This window comes from Buteo buteo, chromosome 28 (genome assembly GCF_964188355.1).
Source record: "Buteo buteo chromosome 28, bButBut1.hap1.1, whole genome shotgun sequence".
NCBI classification, from domain to species: Eukaryota; Metazoa; Chordata; class Aves; order Accipitriformes; family Accipitridae; genus Buteo; species Buteo buteo.
This window is the reverse complement of record NC_134198.1, coordinates 321,610-336,718: the sequence shown is the minus strand read 5'-3', so window position 1 is coordinate 336,718 and position 15,109 is coordinate 321,610.

Genomic DNA, 15,109 nt, shown 5'->3' with positions numbered 1-15,109 from the left:
CCTTTTTTTACAAGTGCAAAGGTAAATACCCTTTGCAGTTCTGGTTCAAACTACCTTTCTTGCTCTAGCATTCATCACAAAATGACAGAAATGTAGGGTGGAAGGGCCCCAGGTGTCACACAGGCACCCCTGACTCGAGGCAGGACTCCTATGCCAAGGTGATGGAGTCAGCCGCAGCTCTGCTGAGGGTCTCCTGGGATGGAGGGTCTCAGCCCCCCGAGCAGCTGGCCCGGTGTTACACTGCCCACCCTGTGCCCCCTCATCCCTGCTGCCTTCCCTCCACAGGCTGCCAGGGCTGCCAGCATCTCCTCCACATCTCAGAAACGAAGGTTATTCTGTGAGGTTGCCCCTAGCTGGGCATCAAGGTGTGAGTCTGTGTTTTGTTTTGTAAGGACAGCTACATTTTTTTTGAGTTTGAGGGCAGTTTGCAGGAATAATTGCCCAACCAGAGCTTTGGAAGAAAACAATCAGTCTCCTCTTGGTGGGGGACTCTTGTTAGGTGACTCACGTGTGTACATTGGAAGTAATGCGCATGGCTACAGCTGGTGCTTCCTGGCCCTTTGAGCTTCTCTTTTGCCAGGGAACATACAAGGCAATAAAAGGCTAACTTGTTGTTTATGATCGGTGATAAACCTTTTGGGAAGAAAAGGTCTTATTCCCCTTTCCAGTAAGGGTGAGGACCACTGTAAGTCTCTAATCATACCAGGATTTGCACTACCCTTATATACCAGACAGTCCACTGAAATCAATGGGAATACTTGGTGTGCCTGAACTTATACGATACGTGGTTTTATACGATCTGGACTTGCAGCATATGTAGTTCAAGAGATTATCTTTGAAGTTATCCATCTACACAGCTGACATAAGGAAAAGAGAATGAGAATAAAAGGTTAAGATGATGGCTTTCATCTCCTAAAACAACTCTCCAGATAATTTCCTAATGAGAAATTCTGTTTGAGTTGTTGAAACTACATAAGCTATTGCATTTTGCTTTGGTATAGATAATCATGATAATAATATTTGCCTGTAGCAAAATGCCAGAGTAAGGCAGGGACATGATTTCCATCTGTCTTTCTCAGCTTGTTTTTACAAAAAAAAAAAAAAAAAAAAAAAAATCCCTTCTTTCAGATAGGAGCTGCTCACATATGATTGAAGTCCAAGACACATTTTCAGCTTTAGTCTACTGATTTTGATCATTCAATCACTTGCCTACCCTACATTTGGGTGGATCTTTATTAGAGAGTTATCAAAATATTTAGTGTAAGCATTTAAGTGACAATATGTGCGTATATACTACATAACTGGAAAGAGGCAGAGGGCTGTTTTTTTTTTTCACATAGAGAGTAAACAGGACATCAGAACAAATTTCTTGCTGCAGTCAATTTTCACTGCGAGAGTCAAATATAATTTCAGTTGAAATCAAAGCACAAACCCAACTAGCTCATTTCTAGTACATGCCTGCCACCATCCCATCTGGTCCTAAACAAGAGTCAGGCCTGGCTCAGTGCTCAAAGGCAGCACTGTTTTGATGTAGGTTTGGTGCAGCAGAATCAGGATCCCCACTTTTGGATACCCACAGGTCTGAAAGCCTTGTTGAACGAATGCTTCGATTATTGTCTTTTCTAATTATTGCCTATATTTAATTGTCATGAACCTCCGATGAGCCAATACTTTCATTTTAAAATGATGTTCTGATAAATGTTTTCTCATCTTTGAAATATCAGTGTAACAGACTTATTATTTATGTCTGAAATAGGCCATTTTTACAAGTGTCACATTTGGAAAATAAATCTGCTCCTATGCCCCCTCAAGGCTGCATTAGATGATGTTAAGTGCTCTCGTTTTTCTGCTCCTTAAGATATTTTTAACTGGATGAGTCATTAGGTATTCTGGTCACTCCTCTTGCAGATGCAGTTATGATTCTAACAGGGAAAATGTCAGTTCTGTGAAATCTCTGACAACAGTTCTCATTACAGGGAATGTTTAAGTCGCTGCAGAAATATAGAAAGCAGGCCTGGCAGGGCACTTGAGAGGTCATGTAGACCACCCCCTGCCCCAAGGCAGGCTCAGCTCCGCCAGATCATCCCTGAGAGAGGTTGGTCTTAACCTGAGCTCCCCCCATGCCCGTGCCCATGCCCACGACTCACAGCTCCCCTGGCAGACAGCCCTGGTGCTAAGTTATTCGAAACCTGTGTTGTTCAACCTAAATCTTCCATGTGGCAGTTTTTATGACTGTTTCTTCTCATCCTGTGAGCCTGCAGAACAATTTTACAAATGTTGAAGCTGTTACCATATTTCTCCTCAGCTTTCCCTTGTCCGAGCAGCCCCAGTGCTCTCAGTCTTGCCTCTGATATCGTGAAATCTTGGCCTTTAATCTTGCTACTTCTGCCCTGGTTTCTCTCAAACTGACCCCGTCTTTCTCAAAGTAGAGCTGAGATGTTACCAGTGACAAACGAGGCAGAACATATCTTCCATACAGTTCCTTTGTTTGTGCCTCCTACTGTGAAGTTGTATTTTCACAGCAGGGCAGCATCACTGACTCAGGTCATACACACCCAACTGCTGTTGTGCGCTCCAGAGCCTTTACTGGAAAGCAGTTGCTTAGTCCACCATTTCCCATCTTGTATTCATACAGTGAATTTTACTACCTAAACTGTTTATTTCAGACCACTTCAATTTTTCAAAATCATTTTGAATTCCAGTTGTGTCCCCCAGCCTGTGTCCTGTACAAGAGAGCTACGTTGTCTAGTGTCCAAGCCATTAAATATTGAATAATACCAGACACAGGAGAAATCCCAGCACAAATTTACTTGTTCTTTTCTCTAGAAGTATAGTTTTCCATCCAGTTGTACAACAATTTCACAGTGGTTTCAATAAAACTGTTTCCTTAACTTGCTTATGAGACTCCCCTGGGAAGCAAAGTCAAAAGCAGCACTACAGCCAATATAAAGAAATCTACTGCTTCTTCCCTCATTTCCCATCTATATATGATATTAACCTTTTTTTGCCCTTAGCAGTGAACCACTTTTTTACTTGCCTTCATGTTCTAGCAAATGTCCTTTCAAGATATTTTTTTCTGTTCTTTTTTTCTTGTTACCTCCTGTGTTAATTCTATTTTATTCTATGCCTTGGCCTTTCTGGTTTTGTCCGTGTAGGTTTGTGCTAGTCTTACGTATATCTTCTCAGTAACTTGACCTACTTTTCGTGCCGAATACTTTTCAGGTTACTGAAAAACTCCTGAGTTAGCAAAAGTGGTTTCTTACTACACTTCCTGTATCTCCTTTGTATAAAATAATCTGTGCTTGTCTTTTTGACGCTGCCTTTTTAAGAACTTCCTTTAAACTCCCTTTTTCCTCCTGCCTTGCTTCTCTCTCAATTCTCCAAGTTGAGTGATGCTCCCTTTCTTGAAATCCTTTATTTTTATTTTACTACTTTCCCTTATTTCCTTGCTAGATGTCAGGAATACCATTCTTTATGATCCCCATGACAGGATTTGCCTTCTCCCTTCACACTTTGGATGAGCTCCTCTTTGCTCGGCAGAAACGAGATCCAAAGGAGCCTTTCCCTCTCCAAGGACTAGATAATAATCTCCGTTGTGGCAGGGCTGCTTCCCCTCCTCTTTTATGCTCAAAGACTTTCAGCAGCTCTGTTTCCTCCAACTGCTGGCATTCACAACAGACATACACAACCACCGTGCACACCTTGAAAAAATGCCTCTCCCTCTTCCTCTGCCCCAAATAAATCATAAATGTATCATGTCCATTAACCTATCCAATCTGTTAAGTAATAACTCTGGTTGTGAATTAAATTCTTCCAATTTATTTTTCATGTTTCTTATATTAGCATACAGACCTCCAAAGTAATCTTGCCTCTAATTTCTTTCTTGTCCCTTTTCATTCCCGGGGGGCTCTAGTGCCCTGTTTTCAGGACGTGCATTAGCCACCTCTTCACTAGTTCGCTCAGTCGATGCCCAATAACATTCTCACTTCTTCGCGTGAGACAGACTCTGTCTTTCTTCGGGTATTAGTGCCTTCTCACCGAGAAGCTGCAGTCCTTGCCGAGTCCTGTCCCCTGGCCACCCCACCTGGGTGCAAAACCAGGCGCTGGTCCCTGCCTCAGCCTTCCCCTCAGCTGGAGGGGCTGGGTAGGACCATCCTCACGCCTCCTCCCCAAGTCCCACAGCAAAGTGCTCACTCTCAGCTTTCTCAGGGGCTCCTTTAATGGGAGACGTTTTCTAGCAGCTCTAATCCAGGCTCTTGACAGGCGCTGCACCTTCTGGGGTGTCGGGTTAGGTCTGCAAACAAACATCTCCCTCACCTCCAGCCTCTTTCCTTGGCACACTGCCAGTTTTGTGCATCTTAGACTAACAAAGTATGACTGTCCTCCAACCTTACTAGTGGTAGATTCCTTTCTTGGTAACAAGGCAGAGCCCGGATAACTATGTACATTGTCCAGAAGAATCTTATTAAAACACAACAACGCAATAACATCACAACCGTACCATACTCTCCGAGCTTTCATCAACACAAGAGTGATTTCTTGCCAGTGGTCATATCACTTCAGTATTTTTATAACAGGGGACACTTCTGTCCTGATTCAGCAGGATGTCTACCTCTAAACACAAATCATCCCAACTCAGCTACCAAAGCCAAAAATGAATGCCTAAATGATGAACTTATGCCTGCTGTTTGTCTGAGTCTAGACAAAGGGCAATGTGTAGAATTACCTTTATAAAAAAATAATCCGTGCTACTAAATACCCTGAAAGCCATAGGTGAGAACAAAACTGTTCTTATTACCAAGTCTGAATTTCATTCCAACTTGCAAAGTATTGAAGAGTTTTTCCTCTTTGACCCTGTTTCTGAAAATCCTAGGTTACATGAGAATCCAAAGCTTTATTAAAAGCTGAGCAATTCCTTATGATTGCAGAGAGAAACTTGGAAATGTGCGCTCTCATAGTTCAGCAGCAAACCAGCAAATTGAAAGAGCTATGATTTGTCTTTTTTTTCTTTTTTTTTTTTAATCCTGTTATTTGAAAGTGGATTTTGTGTCTAATGATTTTGAACCGTTTGGACTTGCCACAGTGCCAAGTAAGTGTGGCAAATATTTGCAGGATTGAGACCATTAGCTGAAGTGGTCCGTTCTGTCATATTTTCTTACCTGCCTGCCTGAGACAAATAGAGAAATAAAATTAGAGCAATAAATAACCTAGCCAGACATCAGCATTGTGAAGCCAAATTTATCTTAGTGGCCACTTACTGGATAGCTGGCTGTGAAAGCAGAATCCCTCAGCAGGGTTTTAATGTAATGTTATGAGCAGAATTAATTCACATTAGTCATGGCACTGAATCGGGGCCATCATTAAACTGTATATATTGCAGAAAAGCATTTCTCGTCATTATCCATTGTCATCCTCATTCTCACGTGGAAAGTATTAAGCTACTGCATTAAGTTATTTAGATTGTTAGTCAGGTAAAAAAGAGGTATTTTTATTACTGCCTTGGCCACTGGTATTTTATCAGCCAGTAGCAGTCTTCTCATACCTTAATCAAACCAAAGGCCGTGCTCAGGGGAAATCCACTATATTGAAGTGCAAGAAAATGACCCTGCTTTGTTCCTAAATTTCCCCAAGTCCTAGAAATCTCCAAAAGGAAGGGCTATTACACCAAAATATTACTCCAGTATTTCAAAATGAGGATAATCTAACTACAATTTAAAAATGGATTTTAATTATTTTTTATTTTGTTCTTTGCTTTGCTATAATAAAATAACTACTGGAGAAGTTCATTTGCTTTTCCCTCTGCATGAAGAAAGCTTTTTGGGCAATGTGGAGGTGTAGAATACTTCAAATTAGGTTTCATTTTCTGAGAAGAAGAACCAGTTGATAAGTGGAGGGGCTTCCTTTTTGTTTTGATGATAATGGACATGAACCTCACAAGTCAATGGGCAGTCCATGAACAAGATACGGAGCTCTAGGGCCTGGGTGCCTGCAAGAAAAACACTACCACCACCTATTAATTGCAGGGGAGGTCTGTGGATGGAGAGGAAGACTCTACTTGTTCATGTTTTCATGTGTTGCCTCTTGTTCCCAGTGGAAAAGAGCAAGACAAAGAGGAACTGGCCGGCCTTTTCCACCTCCGCCCTGCTTGGCTGGAAGAAGAGGGCTGTGTAGCATGAGAAGCAGCCTGGTCCCTCCTAAAGAACAGAGCAGAGCTGATCACAAAGAGCAACCCTAGGAGAAATTGCTTCTTCCAAGTGGATGGCAGCAACGGCTCCCTCAGATGCCCCAGTGTGTGGCAGTGGAGCTCAGAGCTGCACACAGATATCATATAAAATCATAAAAATCTCTGCAGCAGCTGCAGCATGAGACAATAATATTATAAAGTACTCACAATAAAGTTGCAGCTTTTACTGTGACTTAGCAGCTCAATACAAGGAGAAGGACTGGCTCGGTGTGATAACCAGCTCTCCCAAGAACAACTGCTCTGTATTGTAAAAATTGTATTATGTGGAGTAATAGCTCGTATTTCTCATGGCCTGGGATTCCTTACATAAGCAAAGGGTTCTAATTCTTACTTTTTCACTGGTTTTACACTGGTCTGTCCCCACTGACAGTGGAGTTGTTTCTTACAGCTTTTGACACTAACATCCAGGTGCGGGTATAGCATCTGCTCTGGCAGCAGCCAAATATCACCACGACTGGTGCAAGTAAGAAGGTTACAAAACTGCCTCCTGATACCGGGTGATTCTTGTTTGGGCCAAAGCAAACTTGGACCAAAGGACAGGCCCCAACAACTCAGGACATTCACCAAAAAGAGAGATTTGCCATCTAGCCTGCCTCTTTGCCATCTACCATGTGGGTTTTTTATTATTTATATGGGCAAGGCAGATTGCAGGCCTGTTTAAGGCACTGAGCTGCAGCCACTTGTGTCTGCACTAAGCAGCTAGGATCAGCGTGGGTACCACAAATTGATGTTAAGATTGCCAAATATATACATGTAGGAAAGAACTGTGCTAGCTTCTTTTTTGCAAAGATACAGAGGCAAAACACTGGAATTAATAACTGTTACCACCTGGCAAATCGAGCTCGAGCTTCTGAAGAGCTGAAGATCACTGGGAAATAGGTAAAATCAACTCAGATTTGGATTGTTGTTTCAAAAAACTGTTAGCAGACAACATTCAGAAATGCTGGATCATTTACTGCAGTGACTAGCAAATTCCTACTGGGTTAGAGTAGGTATTTAATCTTCTAAACAGTTTCACTTAGTACAGAAAAGCAGCTGGAGAGATTTTCTTGCACAGGGGAAGATGCTTCTTCCATATTTTAATGAGAAAATAGGATTCTCGCTACGGCATTGCTGTTACCTCAAAATGCAGTGGCTGAACTCTTGTGCCCAAGGCTACAAGAATTAAGTGACTTCTTTTGCCCACTTGAAGTTAAAGCTGAAACAGGAACACCTTTCTCCATCCTCATTTACGGTGTTGGCAGGGATATTGCAGTGACCATAGCAGGGAGCGGGTGGCGGCGCACTGCTTGCTGCAGGCACAGCTGATGCAGGCAAGCGTGACACGGATGCTGTAATTTAGCACTGCTGACCTCCTCGCCCTACCTCCCCCAGCAGCACCTGCGGAAGCAGAGAGGTAAAGCTGCTGCATCCAGACACAAACAAGCACAAAAGTCTGTGGGGAAAAATACAAATCCCTTCTGGAACCTAAATTTAGTGTTTCTAAATAAAAAGGATTTATACTGTGGTGCCTTTTTTCTTCTCTAAGATGTAGGTCTCAACAGATGGTGATGAACAGTATGGAATTAAACTGTATCCTGCTGCATTTCTAGATGCCTTTTTACAGCATTATGCTCAGGGCCACATCCTTGCCATTCACTATTACTGGGAGGTAATTTTTAGCTGTTTGAGTCATTATTGCCAACATGTGATTTCAGCTATAGACGCTGTTTCTTCCAAACCATCAGATGTCCGCATTTCCACAAGACTGCCCATTGGTGAGAAGTGAGTGACTAGAGCTCAGAAGCGTCACACCATGTTCAAGTTTCCGATTTATCTATGGAGAATGAAAAAGTGTTTCAAGAGTGGCACACCTGGCAAACATTTAATTGGCAGAATGGATAAAACACTTGCAAAGTAATTGCAGTGAGTAAAATGCCTGTGAGAGACTAACCCCTCCTCAGGCTGCCCGTGGTGGGCACATGTTGTGAGCTAGGAGGCCAAAACTTGCTTTTTCCATGAGCAGCTGTTGTCACCAGAAGGACTCAGATGTCACCAGAGGAGGAATTGTTTATGAGCATCTTCCATTTGCTCTCTTGTGCCCTGACGGATAAACTGGAAGAGTTTATACACCCATAGAATTTATCTTGCTGAAATAATGCCTCTGCCATCTTATTAGTTTAAATAAGCAGGTAACGAGGTTTTCCCTTTTGATTGTGCGAACCAGAAATAGTGCTCGGTTATCCTTTGAATGGCGCCTTGAATTCTGATGGCATGCTAAATTAGAGCTCCTGCTTGGGTGTAAGGATGCTTTCACTTGACATTTAGGATAATATGACTTTTCTAGCCACTCAGTGGCTCCCAGCTGATTACTGTAGTATATTTACCCTCACTGTGATCTGTGTGACAACCAGTTTGCTGTCTGGGACCAGGGATTTTTTTTGTTAGATAGCTTTCAAATAACTCTTATCGGCCATAATGCCCCTAAATGGTTGAAGATGTGCCAGGAGACCAGCTACGGGCTGGCTACAGAGCACTTGTCGTCCTACGGCAAGGAGAGTCCGAGGGATGAGTCACGGCCGCGTCCACCGAAGCTGCAGCTCGTGCGAGGCCAAGCCTGACCGGCTTCTCGCTCGCATCGTTAGCGTGCGACCACATGCTCAAGGGCATGCTGCAGCTGAACTCGGGGACGTTGTCCGTGGGGAGAACAGACGAGTGCTCGGTACTGCTGGGCAGACCCCTGTCCCTCCAGTGCTGCTGGAAACAGACGCTTCCACAGCCACCAGACAGTCTGGACCCCAGTCTCCTGGAGCAGGGACCTGAGGTTTTGACCCCAGCCTTCAGTTGTAGCACTGGATGCTGCAACAGTCACACAACGGGTTTTGGTGCACGTGGCCACGCTTTCAAACCTGCTCTTAATTTTGCGGATGAGTTTTGTTCCCTGACCTGGCCCGCTCCCAGAGAGTGCAACTAGGTCCTCACCCTGCCTTGGGTGTGCTGAAAAGCTCAAACTTCATCTTTGATACCTTACACTGACATGAGCTATGTTTTCTATGGTAGTCCTCTAAAACCTGAGGAGAAAGGACTCAGGTGTTTCTTCTGCCCAAACCAGCAAAAACTGCTTGTGGGAATTGATAGATTTTGCTTAGCAGCCAAAGGAGGAATGCTAATGATTCTGTATGTCAAGTTAAGTGGAACAAATCAGGGAGGTTTCGGCCAGCAGGTAATTCTTCTCAGGGAAGAAGCAACAACCAAAAGAATCCAATTTAGGGAAGAAAAGAGACTGAATACAGAAAAGCAAATTCAATCCCTCTCCTTCATAACAAAGCACTGGAGTTAGAGAAGGGATTTCTGCCAGATATATATAACAGGATCTGTGCAACGCTGCAATTTGCAGGTTCTTTACACAAAATATTTCCCTCTTGTATCTGTCTTTATAACTAGACTCAGGCATATCAAATGACACTAAAGAATTATTTCCTTTGGTTTTTTTTTCTTCTTTTTTTTGCATTGCTTGATGATAGTGATTGATGGATAATGAGGAAGCTTATTGTGGGCCAACAATTAAACAAGTACAAGTAAGTTACATTTTCAAAAGAAAAGAAGATGTTAAGAAGTAAATCAGCTGGAGCACTTGAGAAAAAAATAATAGAGCAAGTGAGTGATAACCCCTGTTAACTGCAGCCAGAGATGCATCAGAGAAAACCTAAAGATCAAAAGAAACACCATTTCTAAGGAAAATATGTATCTTAGGATGGATCAGCAGCTTCAAATTTGAAATTTCAGATTATGAAATCTTGACAATTAAAGCTATATTTTCCCTGCCAGGATGTCAAATGCCACTCCTCAGAGGCCTCACTTGTGACATAATTATTTGAGCTAGTCAGTTTCAGCAAAACTGGGAGCATGAAATAAGCTTGGAACTCAGCAGAGACATTAGCTGTTATTGGAGAATGACTTTTGTTTTGATTTCTCAGTAACTCACTGAATGCAATAAGAAATCAGTGGCCTCCTTCTTTGCAGCTTTTATTATGCTCCCAGTTGGCACCAAGTAATAAATGTTTATGAATACGCCTTCTGATCTCTTCAAACTCCCTTTATTGGTTATAAGCATGCTGGGAGCTTGTCTGTGGGCAACCCAAACTGACATCAAGGCAGTCAAGCAGTGACAGGCTACCAGCTTTAACATGCTCTCATTGCTAACGGTGTTTTCAGGTTGTTACCATTTGGTTGCACAGAATGAAAATAATGTACATACTAAGGGGCTACAAAAGGGAAAACGTTGTATAGGACAAAAGGAGGAACAGTTGTCCATCTGAACTGTCTTGCCATCTCTTATTTTGCTGGTTTATTAGTTACCTTCTACACCAGGTCGAGTTCTTCTGTTCAGCAGCCAGCTTGCACTTGCTGATGACATTGCAGCATCACAGGGGACCTGCACATTTACAAAGGTGCAGCAACACTCTAGAAAAATCTCCAAGAAAACCTCTAAATCCACCATTCAGAAGAGATAGGCTTCAACCCTTCAGACATTTCTACAAAACCAAGTTCCTTAGTTTCTGAATGTTTATGTTTTCTACATGCATGTTTAGGGACGGGTGGTGTGGGCTAACCGGGGTAAGCATTTAGCACAGCTATGTCCTGACCTTTGAGCCTCTGAGCCGCAAGTAATTAATCACGGACACAACTTCTCTTTGAGCAGCTTAGGTACCTGCAAACACAATGACCATAAAGACAAAGACTATAAACTGTTTGGTTACCAGTTTCAGGTAACCAATGTTCTATCTGTAGAAATACGTGTAGGTGTCCTTGTCTCAGCCTTGTAGGTAGCACATGATGCTCTCATAAAACTGTGGGGGCAAACTGTGCTGCCTAATGTCTCAGTTCACAGATCTCCCTCCCGTCCCACCTGGAGGGGGTGCGGGCTGCATCTGTCTGCGCCCTCGCCGCCTTCTGGATCCACTCAGTATATGTGGAGGGGCAAAATGTGCCCCCCTCCCCCAAATGAATAACCTCTGAAGTATCTGGACTGCCTGTAACTCTGAGAAAACACAGCAGACACTCTTCCTCTTCCACCCAGCCTGCAGGAATGTACTGAACTGCTTTGAAAACAAGACCTAGCTATGGATATTGATTCTGCTCACTGTTCCCTCCCTTCCTGAAAAGCACACTGAAACAAGGGCATTAAAAAATAACAGTTGAAGAAAGTTAAAAAAGAGTTGCACTGAATTAAACAGCTCTGTGTGATATTTAAGAAACTGGAAATAGCAAAAGACAATGGTTAGCCACACAGAGGCACAAACACATAGAGAGAGACACACACATATATATCTCTCTCTCTATATCTCAATTATTTTAAAATTCAGTAAGACCCTTCCACAGTGTTATCCTACAGTATGTTGAAAACAGCGTGATGTTATCTCTGCTTAGAAGCTGGAGAGCAGGCAGATTGTCTTCCTCTCAGTGCCAGTTGCACCAGCTGTGCAAGCGGGCTTTCTGTAATCCCGCATCAAGATAATGCACTTCTAATCTTACCCTTTAAATGTGACTCCTGGAAAAGGACACTGCATCCCCCTCTCTGTCATTGTATTTTCTGCAAACAACTGCGTTCTTCCTTTTGTGCTTCAAAATTACTGTGCTGTCCTGAAAGAATCTTGTGTTCAGATGATCTTAATTTTCTAATAAAAATTATCATTATTTTACAGCTGTTGAGTCATTGCCTCACATATATGATAGACTTGCCTAAACACAAAGATATCCCTCCAAACTGAAAATTAATTATGATTTCTTCTTCCACATGCTTGAAACACTGTCCCTCATGACCTGATACTAGGATCATTTTACTCCTGTTAAATTGGGATTTTGTTGGAAGAGATTAAGTCCCAAACCTGCTCTGCAGTCCTTAATCACAGGATTAGTCACACTGATTTCATGAATTTCTTACCTGTGTAATGACAGCAAGATCAAGCTACTAATTTGTTTTTTATTCTGAAGGAACAGCAGCAATATCTTGGGTATTCTAAAATACCTTTTACCTTCCTATCTATGCATCTGTGTATCTGAATCCGTATATCTATGAATGTGTACACTGGGGACACCTGCACCCTCACTGAACTGCATGCACAAGGAAAAGTCGCAGTCAAGATCAACAGTTACCGCTGGTAGCCTTGGGAGCATTATCAACCTAGCACCCCCTGATTCCTTGGGTTACTCCTATCTACCTTAAACCCTGTTAATAACAAGAGTCACCCCAACATCTTTGAAGGTCTGAGCCCCCAAGCAATATGTAAGTGGGCAAGAGGACTGAAGAGTAGTAAAGTATTTTCAGTCTCAAAAGCCCTTTGAGGCACCTCTTAATCCCTTGTGAGGTAGGCACCTGAACAACCTTGTTTCAGTTTTATAAACAAAAATGTGACAAGGGATTTTTACTAAAATTTGCAGAAGTCAACTCAGGTTTGGAAAGGAAAGTTCCTCATTCCACTCTTGTGATGGGTCGTGTCTAAAACACTATTGCCTTTTGCCAGAACTTGAAGTTCAGCTAAATTAAGAAAAAGTGTGTGATGTGAAAGTATGAGGTGAATGCTGCACCAACTAAACAGACTCAGGATTATGTTTCCTCAACATCTTCTGTTGTCAAAATAGGCAGACAAGGCAGCTGTTTGTACAGCCCGGGATACTGGGCCCAGTATACTGGCACCAGTGCTATATTCAGCTGTTTTCACATGTTGGGGACTTCCCAAAACACCTTTTAAAACACAAGGTAATATTGATTCTGGAGACCAATAGCAGGGTAAAATCCCAGGTACGAGGGCCACCAACAGTGGTGCCAGCAGAAAATGCAATTAAAGGCCTATCATATAAACTTCTGCCTGGAGAGGCTGGAAATGACTCCCAACCTTTTTAAGGCTGCAAATTCCTTACACACAACCCAGCACAAAAGGATCCCATATCAAACCAGGAACAGACGTTCCCCAGTTAATGTGTATAAATGATCGAGACCCACAGACAGTTTTTCCTGGGGAGCAGAGAGCTTTGCCTGGACCGGGGCCAGCACAGGGCGCGCAGTGGTTGGTGCTGCAGCGGTGGCAGCCGCCTGCCGCCTTACAGAGGGGTCAGTGGGAAGAAGCTGCAGCTACTCAGAAAACCTGGTGAATTCCTTGAACCGATTTATTTACACAGCCTCCAGATGAGTACACATAACATTGCCTTTGGAAACGATCCAGCTCCTCACTTGGAGCTGAAGGGGACGCGCAAGGCTCCTTTCGGAGGCCGTTGCTGCCTGTTAATTTGCTGCCGGGTCTGCAGCGAGCGATGGGGACGACGGCCTCGTCGCGGATGGGGCCGCCCTGGCACAGCCCGCCGTGCCTACCGAACGTTGGGTGGTGTCCGCTCAGTCCCGAGCAGGGCCGGCAGTGCCTCGAGTCTCCTCCCGACGCGTGTGCTCCAGCCTTAGCCGACTCTGCAGAGGAGCCCTCGGTGTTTTCCCTGTGGTTTGTACATCTACCGAGGCGTGAATGGGCCATTCAGTAAGTGCTATTCTTTCCCCTGAGCTGGTGAGGAAACATGGAGGAATGCCGGAGGAGACTCCAGTGAGCTCCGGCCAGATACGCAGGAGCCAGAGGCCCCTTCAGGGTAGCAGGAAAATGGAAATTTAGCAATAAAAAGGATGCAGGAGCCTGCACAAGGAGCCAGGGCTGCTGCTGGGTAGCGACGGACACGTGCGTGCACGCAGACACGCAGGCACACTGCTCCTCCAGTCCCGAGGTTTTCCTCAGGGGGATCCTTCATCCAGCCAGAGCAACCAGAACAAGCATTGCCAGTGAGCCCACGGGCTGGGCTGGGCTGGGCTGGCCGACAGCCAAAAATAATAAACAGAAGTCAGCGGGGTCCCCACAGAGCCGACCTGGCACACTGGTGCTTTTTGCAGACTCTTCGTTGGGGACGTAACTACAGTCGCTGTCTGCCCGGCCCTTGAGAAAATTCACCAATGCAGCGGCAGCTGAAGGGGTTAAAAATGCCATCGATGGGAGAATTTCTCTGTGTGCTTGTGGGGGAAAGAAAGTGCTAATGGAGTGAGCAGGGAGACAAGAAGTGTGTGGGGTCTGCGGCTGGTCAAAGCAGGGAGAGAAGAAGTGTGTGGGGTCTGCGGCTGGTCAAAGCAGAGACATGTCAACGGAGCAAGGGAGCAGAGGTAAAACATTGCAAAGGAGACGGAGAGAAGGACTGCGAAGGCCTTAGAGAAACGGCATAATAAGGAATAGGAGGGAAACGCAGGGAGCTCTGAGCAAAGCGATCTCTGGCCCCTTCTCTATAAGGATGTTTTACAGTGCAGTGAGTCCAGGGCCATCTGTAAAGTCTTAAAAGGGGGGCAGGGGAGGAAAATGCATTCCTCCTTCTTCACGCAGAATTGGTCTAGAGAAGGTAGAAAAGGAAAAACAGAACGACAGAATGCACTGACGGAATAAACAGTCTTGATAAAGGCTGATATTTCAAAAGGTTCCTGAGGGATTTGTGTGTCCCACAAAAATTGTGAGAGTGAAAAAGGGAAGGAATTAAATAAATGTTGAGGGGACATGACACAAGGGCAAGTATTTTAAAGTTAGCACATTATGTTACTTCAATATATAAAGAAGGGTCATTCCTAAACCTTGCTGTATTTCCAAGGCAGAATGGGACAGAGCAGCCGCAGTCCTGGAGCAGCAGGAACACTTGTGAGTCAGCTGTAACACTTACATGTCAGGAGAAAATGCATCATTTTATCCATCCCAGCATGAATCTTAGGGAAGAAATAAGAGAGGAGGAAATGTCTTGTGCCTTGATATCTAGAAAAAAATCAAGGGATTAACGGATGATGAGGACTTGCAATATGTGGGCCAGATTTTAGAT